The sequence below is a fragment of the Pleurodeles waltl genome, chromosome 11, assembly GCF_031143425.1.
Source record: "Pleurodeles waltl isolate 20211129_DDA chromosome 11, aPleWal1.hap1.20221129, whole genome shotgun sequence".
NCBI classification, from domain to species: Eukaryota; Metazoa; Chordata; class Amphibia; order Caudata; family Salamandridae; genus Pleurodeles; species Pleurodeles waltl.
This window is the reverse complement of record NC_090450.1, coordinates 228,838,396-228,853,818: the sequence shown is the minus strand read 5'-3', so window position 1 is coordinate 228,853,818 and position 15,423 is coordinate 228,838,396.

Here is a 15,423-nt window from a genome sequence, read left to right as displayed (position 1 = left end):
TGGCAAATAAAAATGGCACCAGGAGCCAAAGAAAAGACAGCATTCTCTATACCTGATGGGCACTATCAGTTTACTGTGATGCCCTTTGACTTAAAGAATGCCCCTGCCACCTTCCAAAGGTTGGTGAATCAAGCCCTTGCTGGCTTGGAGTCCTTTAGTGCAGCTTATCTTGATGATATTGCTGTCTTTAGCTCCAGCTGGCAGGATCACCTGGTCCACCTGAAGAAGGTTTTGCCGGCCCTGCAAGCAGCAGGCCTCTCTATCAAGGCATCCAAATGTCAGATAGGGCAGGGAACTGTGGTTTTACTTGGGACACCTTGTAGGTGGAGGCCAAGTTCAGCCACTCCAACCCAAGATCCAGACTATTCTGGACTGGGTAGCTCCAAAAACCCAGACTCAAGTCAGGGCATTCCTTGGCTTGACTGGTTACTACAAGAGTTTTGTGAAGGAATATAGATCCATAGTGAAACCCCTCACAGAACGTACCTCTAAGAAGCTGCCCAAGAAGGTAAACTGGACTATAGAATGCCAACAGGCCTTTGACACCCTGAAACAAGCTATGTGCAAAGCACCAGTTCTCAAAGCTCCAGATTACTCCAAGCAGATCATTGTGCAGACTGATGCCTGTGAACATGGGATAGGGGCAGTTCTGTCCCAAACAAATAATGATGGCTTGACCAACCCGTTGCTTTCATTAGCAGGAGGTTAGTCCCTAGGGAGCAGCGTTGGAGTGCCATTGAGAGGGAGGCCTTTGCTGTGGTTTGGTCTCTGAAGAAGCTGAGACCATACCTCTTTGGTACTCACTTTGTAGTTCAAACTGACCAAAGACCTCTCAGATGGCTAATGCAAATGAAAGGTGAAAATCCAAAACTGCTGAGGTGGTCCATCTCCCTACAGGGAATGGACTTTATAGTGGAACACAGACCTGGGACTGCCCATGCCAATGCAGATGGCCTTTCCAGGTACTTCCACTAAAAAAAGGAAGACTCTCTTGGGAAAGGTTAGTCTCATCCTCTTTTGTTTGGGGGGAGGTGTAAGGAAATGCCTCCTTGGCATGGTTAGCACCTGACTTTTTGCCTTTGCTGATGCCAAGTTATGATTTGAAAGTATGCTGGGACCCTGCTAACCAGGCCCCAGCACCAGTGTTCTTTCCCTAAACTGTACCTTTGGCTCCACAATTGGCACAACCCTGGTACCCAGGTAAGTCCCTTGTAACTGGTACCAAGGGCCCTGATGCCAGGGAAGGTCTCTAAGGGCTGCAGCATGTCTTATGCCACCCTGGGGACCCCTCACTCAGCATATGCACACTGCTTGTCAGCTTGTGTGTGCTGGTGGGGAGAAAATGACTAAGTTGACATGGCACTCCCCTCAGAGTGCCATGCCAACCTCACACTGCCTATGGCATAGATAAGTCACCCCTCTAGCAGGCCTTACAGCCCTAAGGCAGGGTGCACTATACCACAGGTGAGGGCATAGGTGCATGAGCACTATGCCCCTACAGTGTCTAAGCAAAATCTTAGTCATTGTAAGTGCAGGGTAGCCATAAGTGTATATGGTCTGGGAGTCTGTCAAATACGAACTCCAAAGCACCATAATGGCTACACTGAAAACTGTGAAGTTTGGTATCAAACGTCTCAGGCCAATAAATACACACTGATGCCAGTGTGCACCTTATTGTAAAAATACACCCAGAGGGCATCTTAGAGATGCCCCCTGAAAACATACCCGACTCCAGTGTGGGCTGACTAGTTGTTGCCAGCCTGCCACACACCAGACATGTTGCTGGCCACATGGGGAGAGTGCCTTTGTCACTCTGTGGCCAGGAACAAAGCCTGTACTGGGTGGAAGTGCTTCTCACCTCCCCCTGCAGGAACTGGAACACCTGGCGGTGAGCCTCAAAGGCTCACCCCCTTTGTTACAGCGCCACAGGGCATCCCAGCTAGTGGAGATGCCCGCCCCTCCGGCCACTGCCCCCACTTTTGGCGGCAAGGCTGGAGGAGATAATGAGAAAAACAAGGAGGAGTCACTCCCCAGTCAGGACAGCCCCTAAGGTGTCCTGAGCTGCGGTGACCCTTACTTTTAGAAATCCTCCATCTTACAGATGGAGGAGTTCCCCCCGATAGGATTAGGATGTGCCCCCCTCCCCACAGGGAGGAGGCACAAAGAGGGTGTAGCCACCCTCAGGGCCAGTAGCCATTGACTACTGCCCTCCCAGACCTAAGCACACCCCTAAATTGAGTATTTAGGGGCTTCCAGAACCGAGGAAGATATATTCCTGCAACCTAAAGAAGAAGGAGGACTGCTGACCTGAAGCCCTGCAGTGAGGACGGAGACAACAACTGATTTGGCCCCAGCCCCACCGGCCTGTCTCCCTACTTCGAATAAAACTGCAAAAGCGACACCTCTAACAGGGTCCAGCGACCTCTGAAGCCTCAGAGGACTACCCTGCATCCAAAGGACCAAGAAGCTCCTGAGAACAGCAGCCCTGTTCAAGAAACTGCAACTCTTTGCAACAAAGAAGCAACTTTTAAAGACCACACGTTTCCCGCCGGAAGCGTGAGACTTTCCACTCTGCACCCGACGCCCCCGGCTCGACCTGCGGAAAACTAACTCTACAGGGAGGACTCCCCGGCGACTGTAAACCCGTGAGTAGCCAGAGTTGACCCCCCCCCCCGAGCCCCCACAGCGACGCCTGTAGAGGAAATCCAGAGGCTCCCCCTGACTACGACTGCCTGCTTCAAGGAACCCGACGCCTGGAAACCACACTGCACCCGCAGCCCCCAGGACCAGGAGGAACTGAACTCCAGTGCAGGAGCGACCCCCAGACGACCCTCTGCCTAGCCCAGGTGGTGGCTACGCCTGCCTGCACCGTTGAAGAGACCCCCGGGTCTCCCCATTGATTCCTATTGAAAACCCGGCACCTGTTTGCACTCTGCACCCGGCCGCCCCTGTGCCGCTGAGGGTGTACTTTCTGTGCCTGCTTGTGTCCCCCCTGGTGCCCTACAAAACCCCCTGGTCTTCCCTCCGAAGACGCGGGTACTTACCTGCTGGCAGACTGGAACCGGGGCACTCCTATTTCCATTTAAGCCTATGTGTTTTGGGCACCACTTTGACCTCTGCACCTGACCGGCCCTGAGCTGCTGGTGTGGTACCTTTGGGGTTGCCTTGAACCCCCAACGGTGGGCTACCTTGGACCCAACTTTGAACCCTGCAAGCGTTTTACTTACCTGTGAACTTAACATTTACTTACCTCCCCCAGGAACTGTTGATTTTTGCAGTGTCCACTTTTAAAATAGGTTATTGCCATTATTGACAAAACTGTACATGCTATTGTGATAATTAAAAGTTCCTAGAATACCTGAGTGAAATACCTTTCATTTAAAGTATTATTTGTAAATCTTGAACCTGTGGTTCTTAAAATAAACTAAGAAAATATATTTTTCTATATAAAAACCTATTGGCCTGGAATTGTCTTTGAGTGTGTGTTCCTCATTTATTGCCTGTGTGTGTGTACAACAAATGCTTAACACTACCCTCTGGTAAGCCTACTGCTCAACCACACCACCACAACATAGAGCATTAGAATTATCTCTTTTTGCCACTATCTTACCCTTGGACTCTGTGCACACTATTTCTTACTTTGAAATAGTATACAGTATACAGAGCCAACTTCCTACAATCACCATGTATTACCTAAACAAGCGAGGAGGGACACATTCATCCCAACTTCTACTCCTAGCTCAAAAAATTTGGAAATGGGCAATACACATTCAAGTTCACCTGGTAGCACAATACATTCCAGGGATACACAACCAACTAGCAGATGTTCTCAGCAGAAATCATCAACAAACACATGATTGGGAGATTCACCCTCAAGAAAATGTTTCCAGCAATGGGGAACACCAAACATAGATCTGTTCCCCACAAGCAAAAACGCAAAATACCAAAACTTCGCATCCAGACACCCACATCCCCTATCCAAGGGCAATGCTTTATGGATCAATTGGTCAGGGATATTTGCTCACGCTTTTCCCCCACTCCCACTCATTCAATTTGTAGTCAATAAATTGTGTCAAAACACACTCAATATGATACTCATAGCGCCAACGTGGGCCTGTCAAACGTGGTACACAACTTATTAGACCTATCTGTAGTACCACACTCCAAAGTCCCAAACAGACCAGACCTGTTGACACAAAACAAAGGACAGATCAGACACCCAAATCCCAACACACTCAATCTAGCAATGTGGCTCCCGAGGTAATAGAGTTTGGATATTTGCAACTACCATCAGAATATATGGAAGTGATTAAACAAGCAGGAAAACCCACTACTAGACAGTGCTATGCTAACAAATGGAAAAGATTTGTATATTATTGTCAATCTAAACAGATTGCCCCTCTTACAGCATCAATACAAGATATTGTATGCTATTTACTTAATTTGCAAAAATCAAATTTAGCATTCTCTTCCATAAAAATACATCTTACTGCAATTTCAGCATATTTGCAAAATGTACAGCACAGCTCTTTATTCAGAGTCCCTGTTATTAAAGCCTTCATGGGGGCCTAAAACACATCATACCACCCAGGACACCTCCAGTTCCTTCTTGGAATTTAAACATAGTACTTACGCGACTCATGGGTCCACCATGTGAACCTATGCACTCATGTCAAATGCAATTCTTAACATGGAAAGTTGCCTTCCTAGTCGCAATTACATCATTGCGAAGAGTCAGTGAAATATAAGCTTTTACTATTGAACAACCGTTCATACAAGTACACAAACATAAAGTCGTACTAAGAACTAACCCCAAATTTCTTCCAAAAGTAGTATCACCTTTTTATATCAAACAGTGGAACTGCCAGTCTTCTTCCCACAGCCAGATTCTGTGACAGAAAGAGCTCTACATACATTAGACATTAAAAGGGCACTAATGTACTATATAGACAGAACAAAACCATTCAGGAAAACTAAACAGCTGTTTGTAGCTTTACAAAAACCTCATGCAGGTTGCCCCATTTCAAAACAAGGACTAGCAAGATGGATAGTAAGATGCATCCAAACATGCTACGTTAAAGCCACCAGACAGCTTTTAGTTACTCCTAAAGCACATTCCACAAGCAAGAAAGGTGCTTACAATGGCTGTTTTTAGGAAACATACCAATGGCTGAAATATGTAAAGCAGCTACTTGGTCAACACCACGTACATTTACTAAACACAGTTGTGTAGATGTTTTAGCAACACAGCAAGCCACAGTAGGTCAAGCTGTACTCAGAACATTATTTCAAAAAACTTCAACACCTACAGGCTAACCACAGCTTTATGGGAGGACTAACTGCTTTGTAGTCTATGCACAGCATGTGTATTTGCAGCAACACATGCCATCGAACGGAAAATGTCACTTACTCAGTCTACATTTGTTCGTGGCATGTCCCGCTTCAGATTCACATGGACCCTCCCACCTCCGCGGCAGCCTGTAGGCGTTTAAGTTTTTGTACATAGGTAGAGATATATATATGTATATGTTCGATGGCATGTGTAGCTGCAGATACACATGCTTTGCACATCCCGCCATCTAGTGTTGGGCTCGGAGTGTTACAAGTTGTTTTTCTTCGAAGAAGTCTTTTCGAGTCACGAGATCGAGGGACTCCTCCCCTCTCGGCTCTATTGCGCATGGGCGTCGACTCCATCTTAGATTGTTTTCTTTCCACCATCGGGTTCGGACGTGTTCCTTTTCGTTCCACGCTTCGGTTCGGAAAGTTAGTGAAAATCTCGGAAAAATCGACGGTATTGTTTGCGTTCGGTATCGGGTTAGTTACAACAGATCAACACCGAATTTGGAAGAGCTCCGGTGGCCCTTCGGGGTTTTCGATTCCCCGGCGGGGCCTGGTCGGCCCGACCACGTGCGTCTTCAAGGCTAATGGAACGGACCCCATTCCGCTTCTGCCCCGAATGTCACAACAAGTATCCTTATACAGATCAGCGTCTGTAATTTATGTCTGTCTCCAGAACACAAGGAGGATACTTGTGAGGCCTGTCGAGCATTTCGGTACAGAAAGACTTTAAGGGACCGAAGAGCAAGAAGACTACAGATGGTGTTGGTGCCGACAGGACAAAAACAGATGGAAGAAGAAGAGGAAGCCTTCTCCATCGAGGAATCGGACTCGGAAGAGCTCGAACCTGAACAGATGCCAAAAACCGTGAGTAAGACGTCGATACACAAAACTCACGCAAAGACCATAAAAGCCCAGGGGACGCCACCGCCAGCAGGCCATGGCTTAACCCGAAAAATAGGTGACCGAGCATCGGCACCAAAAAAGGGCATGCATGTGTCGAAGTCATCCGACTCCGGTGGAGATACCGGCACAGAGCAGACACGACCCCGAGACACCGGGTCAGAGCAATCTCGGCACCGAGAGAGCACGACGCCGAAGAGCAAAAAAGTGGCGTCTGAGCCGAAAAAGGCAGCCGAAAAGGTTTTGGTACCGAAACATCCGGCCTCGGAACCGAAAACAAGTTCCTACACAGAGGAACAAGGCCTGTCCTCACAAATGAAAACACATAGATTTGGACAGGAACTAGAGTCAATGGAGCCAGATTACACACAAAGAAGGCTCCACATCCAAAAAGAAACAGGGAAGATCAGTACTCTCCCTCCTATTTGGATGAAACGAAAACTTGCCTTCCAAGAGAAAGACAAGCAGCCACAGGCAAAGGTGGCTAAACAAGTAACCCCGCCACCATCACCACAATGCTCTCCACAGCCATCACCGGTAGCCACTCCACCAATGATGCAATCCCCAACTCATACAGGGATGAGTCAGGATGATCCAGACGCGTGGGATCTTTATGATGCGCCAGTGTCAGATAACAGTCCCGACTGTTATCCAGCCAGACTGTCATCACCTGAGGACTCTACCGCCTACACACAGGTGGTGTCAAGGGCAGCGGCTTTTCATAATGTTAGCCTGCATACGGAGCCAATTGAAGAGGACTTTCTATTTAACACACTGTCGTCCACACATAGCCAGTACCAGAGCCTCCCCATGCTACCTGGAATGCTAAAACATTCCAAACAGGTGTTTGAAGAGCCTGTCAAAGGAAGGGCAATAACTCCAAGGGTGGAGAAAAAATATAAACCGCCACCAACAGACCCTGTGTACATCACACAACAGTTAACACCAGACTGTGGTAGTAGGTGCAGTACGCAAGAGGGCTAACTCACACACATCAGGAGACGCACCACCTCCAGACAAGGAGAGTCGTAAGTTCGATGCGGCTGGGAAAAGAGTGGCGGCACAAGCAGCCAACCAGTGGCGCATTGCCAATTCACAAGCCTTGTTGCCGAGATAAGACAGGGCTCATTGGGACGAAATGCAACATTTTATAGAACATATGCCCAAGGAGTTTCAAAAAAGCGCAACAAGTGGTAGAGGAAGGACAGTGTATCTCGAACAATCAGATACGGTCAGCAATGGATGCAGCAGACACAGCTGCTAGGACTGTCAATACAGCAGTAACAATAAGGAGACATGCATGGCTGCGTACATCTGGATTCAAGCCGGAAATACAACAAGCTGTGCTGAATATGCCATTTAACGGACAGCAGTTGTTTGGGCCGGAGGTGGACACTGCTATCGAAAAACTTTAAAAAGACACTGATACGGCCAAAGCCATGGGCGCACTCTACTCCCCACAGAGCAGAGGCACATTTCGAAGATCACAATTTCGAGGGGGGTTTCGAGGACAAAGCACTGAACCCACAACCTCACAAACAAGGCCCACTTATCAGAGCCAATACCAGCGGGGAACTTTTCGGGGACAATATAGAGGGGGACAATTCCCAAAGAATAGAGGGAAGTTCCAAAGTCCCAAAACTCCACAAAACAAACAGTGACTTACATGTCACAAATCCCCAACACACAACACCAGTGGGGGGGAGACTAACCAAGTTCTACAAAAACTGGGAGGAAATAACAACAGACACGTGGGTCCTAGCCATTATTCAGCATGGTTATTGCATAGAATTTCTAGAATTCCCTCCAAATGTCCCACCGAAAACACACAACATGTCAAAACAACACATAGATCTTCTACAACTAGAAGTTCAAGCGTTGTTGCAAAAAGATGCAATACAGTTAGTACCAATTCATCAGAGAGGAAGAGGAGTCTACTCACTGTACTTTCTCATACCCAAAAAAGACAAAACTCTAAGACCTATATTAGATCTCAGAACATTAAATACCTACATCAAATCAGATCACTTTCACATGGTGACACTGCAGGACGTAATCCCATTGCTCAAACAACAAGATGACATGACAACATTAGACCTAAAAGATGCGTACTTCCATATACCGATACATCCTTCACACAGAAAGTACTTAAGGTTTGTATTCCAAGGGGTACATTACCAATTCAAAGTGTTGCCATTTGGGATAACAACTGCGCCAAGAGTTTTTACAAAATGCCTGGCAGTAGTGGCTGCTCATATCAGAAGACAGCAAATACATGTGTTCCCGTACCTAGACGATTGGTTAATAAAAACAAACACGCAGGAACGGTGCTCACAACACACAAGGTATGTCATAGAAACCCTTCACAAACTAGGTTTCTCACTCAACTACAACAAGTCACACCTTCAGCCGTGTCAAGTACAACAATACTTAGGAGCAACAATCAACACAACAAAAGGGTTTGCCACTCCAAGTCCACAAAGGATACAAGCATTTCACAATGTAATACAGGCCATGCACCCAAAACAAAAGGTACAGGTCAAAATATTGATGAAACTATTAGGCATGATGTCCTCATGCATAGCCATTGTCCCAAACGCAAGATTGCACTTGCGGCCCTTACAACAATGTCTAGCATCACAATGGTCACAGGCACAGGGTCAATTTCAAGATCTAGTGTTGATAGACCGCCAAACATACACCTCGCTTCAATGGTGGAACACTATAAATTTAAACAAAGGGCGGCCTTTCCAAGACCCAGTGCCTCAATACGTAATAACAACGGATGCCTCCATGATAGGGTTTGGAGCACACCTCAACCAACACAGCATCCAAGGACAATGGAACCCTCAACAGAGACAGTTTCACATAAATCACTTAGAATTACTGGCAGTATTTCTCGCGTTGAAAGCTTTTCAACCGATAATAACACACAAACACATTCTTGTCAAAACAGACAACATGACAACGATGTATTATCTGAACAAACGGGGAGGCACACACTCAACACAGTTGTGTCTCCTAGCACAGAAAATTTGGCATTGGGCGATTCACAACCACATTCGCCTAATAGCGCAGTTCATTCCAGGAATTCAGAACCAGTTAGCAGACAATCTCTCTCGGGATCACCAACAGATCCATGAATGGGAGATTCAACCCCAAATACTAAACACTTACTTCCAAAGATGGGTAACACTACAAATAGATCTATTTGCAACAAAAGAAAACGCAACATGCCAAAACTTCGCATCCAGGTACCCACAGGATCAGTCTCAGGGCAATGCGTTATGGATTAGTTGGTCAGGGATATTTGCATATGCTTTTCCCCCTCTCCCACTCCTTCCATATCTAGTAAACAAATTGAGTCAAAACAAACTCAAACTCATACTAATAGCACCAACTTGGGCAAGACAACCCTGGTACACAACACTACTAGACCTTTCAGTAGTGCCTCATGTCAAACTGCCAAACAGACCAGATCTGTTAACTCAACACAAACAACAGATCAGACACCCAAATCCAGCATCACTGAATCTAGCAATTTGGCTCCTGAAATCTTAGAATTCGGACATCTAGACCTTTCACATGAATGTATGGAGGTCATAAAACAAGCTAGAAAACCTACAACAAGACATTGCTATGCAAATAAATGGAAACAAGTTGTTTATTACTGCCATAATAATCAAATTCAACCCTTACACGCATCTGCAAAAGACATCGTAAGCTACTTACTGCACTTACAAAAGTCAAAGCTAGCTTTTTCATCCATTAAAATACATCTCACCGCAATTTCAGCTTGTCTGCAAATTACGCATTCGACTTCACTCTTTAGAATCCCAGTCATAAAGGCTTTTATGGAAGGCCTAAAAAGAATTATACCACCAAGAACACCACCAGTTCCTTCGTGGAACCTCAACATTGTCTTAACACGGCTCATGGGTCCACCGTTTGAACCCATGCACTCATGTGAGATACAATATTTAACATGGAAAGTTGCGTTTCTCATTGCCATCACATTTCTAAGAAGAGTAAGTGAAATACAGGAATTTACCATACAAGAACCCTTTATTCAAATACACAAGCATAAAGTAGTTTTACGAACTAATCCAAAGTTCTTACCAAAAGTCATATCACCGTTTCACTTAAATCAAACTGTAGAACTACCAGTGTTCTTTCCAGAACCAGATTCTGTAGCTGAAAGAGCACTACATACATTAGACATCAAAAGAGCTTTAATGTACTACATTGATAGAACAAAACAAATACGGAAAACAAAACAACTGTTCGTTGCTTTTCAAATACCTCATAGAGGGAATCCAATATCCAAACAAGGCATTGCCAGATGTATAGTTAAATGTATTCAAACCTGTTATCTCAAAGCAAAATGAGAAATGCTTATAACACCAAAGGCACATTCAACTAGGAAGAAAGGTGCTACTATGGCCTTTCTAGGAAACATTCCAATGACTGAAATATGTAAGGCAGCCACATGGTCTACGCCTCATACGTTTACCAAACATTACTACGTGGATGTGTTAACAACACAACAAGCCACAGTAGGACAAGCAGTACTATGAACTTTATTTCAAACAACTTCAACTCCTACAGGCTGAGCCACCGCTTTTGGGGAGATAACTGCTTACTAGTCTGTGCAAAGCATGTGTATCTGCAGCTACACATGCCGTCGAACGGAAAATGTCACTTACCCAGTGTACATCTGTTCGTGGCATGAGACGCTGCAGATTCACCTGCGCCCACCCGCCTCCCCGGGAGCCTGTAGCCGTTTAGAAGTTGATCTTGAACATTTGTAAATTTGTAAATATATCACTTTAAACCACATTATGTACATACATATTTACTCCATTGCATGGGCACTATTACTATAATACACAACTCCTACCTCACCCTCTGCGGGGAAAACAATCTAAGATGGAGTCGATGCCCATGCGCAATGGAGCCGAAAGGGGAGGAGTCCCTCGATCTCGTGACTCGAAAAGACTTCTTCGAAGAAAAACAACTTGTAACACTCCGAGCGCAACACTAGATGGTGGGATGTGCAAAGCATGTGAATCTGCAGCGTCTCATGCCACGAACAGATGTACACTGGGTAAGTGACATTTTCCATATTAAACATTCCATTAGCATGGACATCTCTTTTCTTTATACTCTATCACTCCTACCTTACCCGCTGTGGGAAAACAATCTAACATGGAGTCGATGTCCATGCACAATGGAGCTGAAGAGGAGGAGTCACTCGATCCCGTGACTCCTCAAACACTTCTTCGAAGAAAAACAACTTGTAACACTCCGAATCCAACACTAGATGGCAGCAGTATATGCACAGCATGTGAATCTGCAGTGGAACATGCCACGAACAGATGTACACTGGGTAAGTGACATTTTCCATATATATATATATATATATATATATATATTTCTGATGGGTACATCTACCTGTGGATTCCTCAGCACTCGATGGAAACTTTTCCATAGCTCTCCAAGTCGACAAGGACATCACAATGGTACGGCTCCGCACGCGACTCTGTGTGACGTCATCGGAGCCCCAAGAAGTCCTCGCCAGCATGCTGACGTCAGTTCCCTTTTTTCTGCACCTTCCACATGTATTGGTTTTTCTTGGCTCTCCATTGGTGATACTCTGTATCGAAGGGAAGTCATCTTTTATCCTATATGGGACAATGTCTCTTCCGAAGACATCAGGTTTTAAGCCATGTAGAGAGTGCGGCGTCAAATGTCTGTGTCTGACCCGCATGTGGGACTGTTTGTGGTGCTTGAGCTCTGACCACAACATTGTTGTGTTTGTCGTGTCAAAGCATGAACCCCTAAGCGTTAAAGGAGAGGGAAAATAACCTGTTTCTTGAGAAAGCAAAGAAGAAAGAAAAACTGAGTCATCTGAGGTCCCAGCTTCACTCGAAGTCACCATCACATTGCTTGTTGAGGTCATTCAGGAAGGAGCACAAACAAAAAAATGGCACCTGTCCTCCAGGGCTGTGACTCCACAGATTCGCACATCTTCTCTAAAGTCACCCAAAAGTTCCCTGGCACTGTCGCTAGTGGAGATTCAGACTTCGCCAGTGGCGTCGCTACAATTTTCTCCGGTGACTCCCCCAGAGCAGGAAGAGATTCTATTAGCATCAGGCCCTTCTCATCCTCCTCAACAGAAGCAAAAGTTTCCGAGCGTTCCTGCTCCTGGGGCGGATCTGTCCCATTTTATAAATGTATAGCATTTTCGCCAGGGCCACAACTCCCTCAGGTTCGCCGGCCGGCCCCTAGTGGTCCAATGTACTTTTCATTTGGAGGATTCCCAGTGCCATACCAGCAGGCTCCATTCCTGCCCTTCTTACCAATGGCCCAGTTGCCCTGGCCTTCGCCGGCACAGCAGAAGATGACTCCACTTCTGACTGATTCTCTGCTGGAATCATCGGCGCCAGTGGCGCCTGTACCGACATCGGAGAGGTCTCAGCTAACATTGTGTCACTGTTCAGTACGATTCGCATCTCCAGCATCACCGACGTCAGCCTTTGCTCTTCTGACGCTGTTGCTGGAGTCAAGACTAAGATCCAGGAGAGAGGTTTTGAGACAGCTGGAGGAGGAGCAGTATAGCCTCACATCAAGGTCGGGACATCAAGGAAGATGAGATTATTACCCCAAATCATGACTTTGAGGGGATTGAAGTGGCTAGTGGTCTGGATACTTCCCCAGAGTGGGAGGGGTTGTCCCCACAGGGTGTGCCCCCACCTGAAATTACATCATACCATACAGTCGTACGCAAGTCCGCTGATATGTTGGACTTCTCTCTCCCAACAGCTGAGGTGGGGTCCAATTTGTTGATAGGTCCTTCATTCTTCACTTTCTTCTTCAGAGCCCTTGCTGCCTGGTAATGAGGCATTAACAGAACCGATTTTGAAGATTTGGCAGAAGCCTATGTCGACTTCAGCAGTGTCAAGGCCAATAGCTAGGAGATATAAGACTGCTTCAAGAGATCCTAAATTCCTGAGTCAGCATCTGATGCCGGAGAGTCTAGTGGTACAGACTTCATGCTCTTACAGGTCTGCTCCTGGATCCTTTCCTTCAGCCCCTGGGGAAAGAGAATCAAAAAGTATATAACAGACTGCTAAGAAGGTCTTTTTCCTCTGGTAGCATGGCATTAAAATTGGTAAATGCCACATGTTTGTGTATATATATATATATATATATATACACACACACACACACATATAAATAAACACACACGCATTCTATCTCTCTCGTGTTTCTCCACCAATGTTCAAAATACTCATATGGATTTACCGTTTGATGGGTCAAGACTATTTGGAGCAATAGCAGATTCAGCCCTTGAAAGGTTAAAACGTTGAGCCTTTAGTCTCTCTCTTCGGCCTACAGACCACTGCGCAGGTTCAGAGGATTTGGTCTTACAACTCCTTTCGAGGGAGGCAGCAACAGCAGCTGGCCAGTCCCCTGTATCGGTCCTACAGAGGGTTTGGCAGGTCAAGACAGAGAGAGATTCTGTCCATCAGCTTCCCTCCTCCTCTTCTGCCTCGCCGGCCACCAGTGCAGGAAAGCAACCCTAGTTCTGACATCTTGCAGCACGCTTTGCCTGTGGGAGGGCGGCTAATTTATTTTTTACAGTCTTGGAGGTCCAGAACATCGGACAATTGGGTGTTGAGCATTGTCGAAAATGAATATGCCCTACCCTTCCAAGAGTTTCCCCCTCACTTTCCACCCCAGCATAGTTATTGTTCAGGAGAACATCTTCTTTTGCTTCAGCAGGAAGTACAAACACTTCTTTCAAGGGGGTCAGGGATGTTATTCGAGATATCCTGGTTCCCAAAAAGGACTGGCTTTTACGCCCAATTCTGGATCTAAGGATTTTGAATTCATTCCTCAGGTAGGAAATGTTAAAAATGCTGACCCTGGCTCATGTTCTTCTTGCTCTGGACAAAGAAGACTGGATGGGTTCCATCGACTTGCAGAATGTGTATTTTAAAAATCCCCATTCTGCAGTCACACAGGAAGTATCTCCGGTTCATGGTAGAGCCGCAGCATTATCAATTTGCAGTCCTTCCATTTGGTTTTACGTCCGCACCTCGAGTCTTCACAAAGATGGTGGTTGTAGCGCATCTCAGAAGGTGGTAAATACCAGTATTCTCTTACCTGGATGATTGGTTAATCAAAGCAGTCTCCAGAGTTGGTGCTGCACCATTTGCAAGTGGCGATCCAGTTATTGTTCAACCTGGGCTTTTCGTTAAATGTACCCAAGTCTCACCTGGAGCCTTTTGTTCATAGTGAATCGTACCTACTCTCCTTCTATGTTTCGGGATGGAGCAGTTGTTCCAGTCCTAAAGGTCCTGCTTCTGACTATTCTGTTCACTTCCTGTATTCTGTTGGTCGCTCATGCACGTTGGCACTTGAGGGCTCTCCAGTGGTGCCTTAGATAGACCTGTTTGTCACTCGCGAGAACGCGCACTGCCAGTTGTTCTGCAATCTCCAGTATCTGATGCAGGGAGCGCTGAGGATTTGTTTCAGTTGGACTGGAGAAGCCAGTTGCTTTACGTGTTTTCCCCCTATACCTTTGATTCTTTGGGTTCTGAGGAAGATTCGTTAACACCGGGCCCAAGTCATATTAATAGTCCCGGATTGGCCAAGAAGAGTGTGGTTCACAGACCTTCTTCAACTGTCACTGTGCCCTCTGCTTTATTTCCCTCACAGGGAAGACCTCCTCTCGCAGTCGCAGTGGTGGGTTCTACACCCCCACCTACATGTCTGGAGATTGAATGGGGCAACCTGAATTCCATTTCTTTTCCTGCTGATGTGGTGGATGGTATTCTATTGGCCAGGCGGCACTACCAAAACTGTTTATGCTGGTAGCTGGAAAAAAATTGTCAGATGGTGTGAAGAACGGCATGTTGACCCTTTAAAGGCTCACTTATCCAATGTTTTGGAATTTGCTCTTTCTTTAGCACGACAGGGTTGTGCAGTTGCAATAGTGAGAGAATATTTGACTGCATTTATTTGTTTAGCTGACCAACCCTCATTGTTTAAGTCCCCTATAATTTGAAGGTTTCTTAAAGGTTTGACTAATATGTTTCCTCGCATTCCATTCATCATGTGTCAGTGGTATTTAAATTTGGTTTTAGCGTACCTAATGGGCACACCGTTTGAGCC